This window comes from Rattus rattus, chromosome 11 (assembly GCF_011064425.1).
Source record: "Rattus rattus isolate New Zealand chromosome 11, Rrattus_CSIRO_v1, whole genome shotgun sequence".
Lineage (NCBI taxonomy): Eukaryota > Metazoa > Chordata > Mammalia > Rodentia > Muridae > Rattus > Rattus rattus.
The window spans coordinates 70,896,065-70,902,064 of record NC_046164.1 but is presented as its reverse complement, the minus strand read 5'-3'; positions in this window follow the sequence as shown (position 1 = coordinate 70,902,064).

Here is a 6,000-nt window from a genome sequence, read left to right as displayed (position 1 = left end):
AGCTGGGTTTTCAGGTAGTACTATGTCCAATTTTCTGAGAAACCTCCAGAATGATTTCCAGAGTGGTTGTATCAGCTTGCAATCTCACCAACAATGTAGTTCCTCTTTCTCCACATCCTCGCCAGCATCTGCTGTCACCTGAGTTTTTGATCTTAGCCATTCTCACTGGTGTGAGGTGAAATCTGAGGGTTGTTTTGATTTGCATTTCCCTGATGACTAAGGATGTTGAACACTTCTTTAGGTGTTTCTCAGCCATTCGATATTCCATAGCTGAGAATTCTTTGTTTAGCTCAGTACCCCATTTTTTTTTTTGGTTCTTTTTTTTGGAGCTGGGGACCGAACCCAGGGCCTTGCGCTTCCTAGGCAAGCGCTCTACCTCTGAGCTAAATCCCCAACCCCTCAGTACCCCATTTTTAAATAGGGTTATTTGATTCTCTGGAGTCTAACTTCTTGAGTTCTTTGTATATATTGGCTCTTAGCCCTTTACTGGATGTACGATTGGTAAAGATCTTTTCCCAATCTGTCCATTGCTGTTTTGTCCTAATGACAGTGTCCTTTGCCTTACAGAAGCTTTGCAATTTTATGAGGTCCCATTTGTCGATTCTTTTTTTTTTTTTTAAAGATGTATTTACTTATTTTATGTATGTGAGTACATGGTCGCTGTCTTCAGACACACCAGAAGAGGGCATCGGATCTCCATTACAGATGGTTGTGAGCCACCATATGGTTGCTGGGAATTGAACTCAGGACTTCTGGAAGAGCAGCCAGTGATCTTAACCACTGAGCCATCTCTCTAGCCTGCCCCCCATTTGTTGATTCTTGACCTTAGAGCATAAGCCATTGGTGTTCTGTTCAGGAAATTTTCCCCAGTGCCCATGCGTTCGAGGCTCTTTCCCAGTCTTCTTCTATTAGTTTGAGTGTATCTGGTTTTATGTGGAGGTCCTTGATCCATGTGGACTTGAGCTTTGTACAGGGTGATAAGAATGGATCAATTTGCATTCTTTTACATGCTGACCTCCAGATGAACCAGCACCATTTGTTGAAAATGCTATCTTTTTCCTTTCCTTTTCTTTACCATTCTTTTTTTCTTAGGGAAAAGGAAGAGAGTTGAGAAGAAAAGGGGGAATATAGAATTATCATATAGAAATGATAGAATAAAAGGGTAGATTATAGAATCTACTCTTCAACTTAGAGCTCTTGCTATTCTCAGAGATATTTTTGTTTACATTGATATGGATTACTGTACACTGATACAGGTTTAAGGTTTTCATTGGTATGTCTTTGATATTGATGCAAAATGTAAGATTAATTTTGTTACAACATAATGTATGTATGGTTCAACTCTCGCATAAGTATGTGCCTATGTAACTCATTTAAAAAACAGAAGGTTTAGTCCCAATCCTTTTGATAGATGCTATTTCAAACTGTTAGGGATGGTTGGGAAATTCAAGCCAATGGTCAGACAGTCATACTCATGGTCATGTCGGATACTAGCCTGGATTCACAAAAATATACATCCTTGGTAATTACAACAAATTATAAATAGCTAGAAGAAGACAATGTTTGTTTGTTCAGATAGGCTATGAATAAACAGATGGTCTTCAAGAACCTCTGTTTTAGCCTATCACCCACTGAAGGTAGTGGAAAAGAAAGGATATGGGGGCAGAGGGGAAGTGGGGGTTTAGAGAGATTCTTTGGAGCAATCCTGTCTGTGTTGTCAGGAAGTTGGCAGTACGGTTCACAGGTCAGCAGGGGCAGCTCCATCCACTCACAGACGTTTCACGGATTTCACGGATGCACCAGCGGTCCTGCTCAGTAGAGTCGAGACAGCCAGGCCTCAGTCTCTGCACAAGTCAACAGAGGAGACCCGGAGGGACGCCAGGAGAAGTTCATGGCTGTGCCTCTCTCAGGGAAGTGAGGAGCAGCAAAGACTGGAGACCCACAAGTGTTGCACACTTAGCTCTATAAGCAAGTCAAGCTTAGCCTCTGTCACTGCCTGTGGAGTCCTAGTTATGCCCTTTAAACATCACATGTCCTCCACGGGTCTTGCCTCACCTGACGTTATTCTGTCAATCAGCCCGGGTCTGGGTCTGCAGAAGCAACAAGAACCTGCAGCATGCCACCAGAAGTTTTTGTTTTTTCTTGGATTTAAAAAAATTTTTTACGGGATTGGGGATTTAGCTCAGTGGTAGAGCTCTTGCCTAGCAAGCGCAAGGCCCTGGGTTTGGTCCCCAGCTCCGAAAAAAAGAAAAAAAAATTTACATTTAAGTGTTATTCCCTTTCCCCATTTCCCCTCCAAAAACCTGCTATGCCATCCTCCCTCCCCCTGCTCCCTTACCCACCCATCCACTCCCTCCCACCTCCCTGCCCTGATATTCCCCTACTCTGGGGCATTGAGCCTTCATCAAGCCTTGACAGTACCAAGGGCCTCTCCTCCCATTGATGCCTGACAAGGCTATCCTTTGCTACATAGGCGAACGGAGCTATAGGTCCACCCCTGTGTACTCTTGGGATAGAAGTTACTTTGGTGCGTTTCTCTGTATGGAGTCCTGACAAATACATCTCAACTACACAATGAAAGGTGGACCAACATATGCATGTCCTTAGTGAAGAATCCTTCATCACGTGTCCTTTGATATGCTTGCTTTAGTAGAACATCCTCTCTCCTGTGTCTGCTTCAGCTAAATATTCCACCGTGAGTCTTAGTCTGCCTTAGTCTTTCACCTGTGTCTAATTCAGGAAAACACCCCTTAATATGTTTGCCCCAGCAAAACACCATCCAACCAACTTTCCAAAGAACCCTTAAGTTTCTACTTCAGAATATGGCATTTAAAGATATTTTTATTAACTTAAGGCTTTTTGGACGTTGAGACATGTCAATTCCTGCAAGAACCCCATTCAACTTGTATAGGCATATATTTGTTTTCAACCGACTTTAGTAAAAGTTGAACCTCCCCTGTAGCCCACCACCCACCAGAGGTAGTGGAAAAGAAAGGGGGAGGGGACCTGTTTAGAAATAGTTCTTTGGGGTAATTCCCATCTTTGTTGTTCTCAGTCCATTCCACCAGCAAACACCAAACACAAACCAGAAGCAACAGCCCAGTCCACTCAGCAGACACCACACACGAACCAGCAGGGGCAGTTCAGTCCAGAAGAAAACACGAGGTTAGCCAGTTGGCCTTGGCCTGAGAGTGCTGAAGTGGCAAGAAGTTTCAGGAACCTCAAGAGAAGTTCTTTGGTGAGTTTCTCTCTATGAAGCCGCAAATGAAGATCAGCAATGCAATGTAAGGCAAACCAATACATGTGCGTCGTTAGTGAGGATTCGCGGGGCGGAGCATGACAAGCCAGAGCTCTGGTTCCTGCTGTCCTCCTACGACCTGTGGGGTCATAGTTATATTCTTTCTATACATCACACATCCTTTCACATCTCAGCTATAGTAAAACATCTTTCACCCGCGTGCCCCAGCAAAACATCATTGACAAAACTGACTTTCCAGAGAACCAGAAGTTCCCACCTCAGACTTGGAAGAAGATGATGAGTATAAAAGGACCTCCATTTGGAGATGGCTTCGGTTTTGTTAAGGTAGTCACTAGGCAAAGAAAATGCTCTAACTTCGTCTTCAGACAGAATGCTATCCAGAAAGGACAAACAGATGTAGGGAAGTCAACTGCTGGACTCTACTGATACAGGGTAAGCAGGTCCTTCATAGTTACTGCTTCACAGAGGTCTGTCAGATATTCTGGGGCAGAAGGCAGAAGGTGATACGTCAACATTTTAGATTACACTGGGGACTGTCCAGGCAGGCCACTGTCTCTGTCATTTCTATAATTTTTGGAAGCTTCACCTCTCCACTTCCTACATATGCAGGTAATACTTATTCCTTTTCAGGTCTCTGATGAGGTTAAAGACCTTACTGTAAGCTACAATTGTTTAGGAGTTAAGATGATGTTCTATGTCTAAGAAGATGCTCTTAGGTTGATAATCCAAGGTAGGATAGATAATAGAATTTTTTCCTTAACTGCCAAATACTATGGACTGAACATTGTTAATGTATATCAGACCATATACTTTCATAATTACTATAATTATATTCAATTTATATTTGAAAGAAAAAGAACCTTTTATTGGACTAAAAAGAGGGGTTGTAGAGAGACTATCTTGTTTATTTTTGGCTGCACCACCTGTCAATTAAAATCCTACAGCTTTCACATCTGGGAGACAGAGAGAATTCTGGGAGAGAGCCAGGGTGAGAGATTTGCCTGGAAATACGTAACAAGATGTTTGCATGGTAACCTGAGCACAGGCAATCAGCCATGTGGCAGAATGTAGGTTAGAGTAAAAAGGGTAATGTAAGTTTTGATCTAATAAGAGAAAAGCCTAGCTATATGGCCAAGTGTCACTTGATGGGTTTGTTGTCATTAAAGGGGGTGGTGGTGGTTGCAAGTTGTTAATGAAACAAAGTAAGTGAGGTGGGATTCAGGGATTGATTTTCTCTTTCTTTTTCTTTCCTTTCTCCCTCTTTCTCTCTTGTCTAGTAATAGAAGGAAAGGGGGAGAGAATGTTTAAAAGAAATAAAAGGGGGCTATACGAATAACACAGGAGTAGTAGTAATGAAAGGTAGATTATTGAACCATCTACTCTTTAACTATAGAACTCTATGCGCCTAACGCCTTGCATTGGTAAAGACCTTTGTGTGTTGATACAAAGTTAAGGTTATGTTTTGATACAACATGCTATGTACGCATGTTTTAACTCTTCTCAAAGGCAATTCTTTTAAAAACGCGATTCTTGTTCTAGTACTTGAAAGCTGTTATTACAAACTGTTTTTTAGAAGATTTAAGAAATGCAAGTTAATAGTTAATGAATCGAACTTATGGTCATGTTAGATACTAGTCTAGTTTATTACAGAAATATGATTCCAAGGTTGAACAGATATTAAATAGCTAGAAACAAGCAGTGTTTGCCTATTCAGATATACTATAGATAGATAGACAGATGGTCTACAAAAACCTTGGAGACCTCCACTTAAAGGTGTTTTATTATTATTATTTTTAAAGGGAAGGAGAAACTTTTCTTTTCTTTTTTTAAGATTTATTTATGTTATTTATAACATGGTGGTTGTCAGCCATCATGTGGTTGCTGGGAATTGAACTCAGGACCTCTGGAAGAGCAGTCAGTGCTCTTAACCACTGAGCCATCTCTGCAGCCCATGTTTTATTATTTAAAGGCCTGTTTGACAATGAAACACATCTGCTCCTTGTGGCACCTCCATTCTACTTCACAGCAGACGATGTGCACTGGACAAAGTCCTTACGGAGTTTGTGTCACATGTGGCAAGCCAGTCACTGGGCAAGAACTGCCCTTGCTTCATGCTGACAGAATGCTGTCCCAACTGGACAGATGGGTCGCAGGGAAGTCAACTGCTGAGGTTTGCCTAGACAAGGGAAGCAGTCCTTTATAGTTCCCGCTTCACAAAAAGGCCTGTCAGATATTCTGGGCTAGAGGCTACAGATGATGCTCCTAGGACTCAGAGGAATTTGGGGGCTGTCCAGACAGCCAACTGGACAGTGTTATAGCTGTGGAAGCTGCTGACCTGTGCCCCTGCACACTCAGGGAGTACTTGCTCCCTCTCAGGTATCTTTAACCCTTCTTTGCTCCCTTACTGCTGTTTTTAAATTGTTGATTTTACCAAATGAAGACTCAGAAGCAAGACACTGTGGTAAAAGCCTGCTAGTTTAGAGAGGCAGAGAAAGCACCCAGCTCACATTCCTCCTCAACTAGTGTCCCAGGAGGAAAACCAAACCAAACCAAACAAACGAACAAAACCAAACTCTCCTCCATGCTGTCTTAAGTATCCTTCAACTCACAGACCTTCCTTTCTCTTTCCTGGGTTTTCTTGAGTTCGCTCCCTGGTTGTGTGCTCCTCCTTTAGATTTACTTCTTGTTTACAGAAAGCTCTTGGGTTAAAGGTGTGTGCTAGGGCTGATCCACAACAAGAA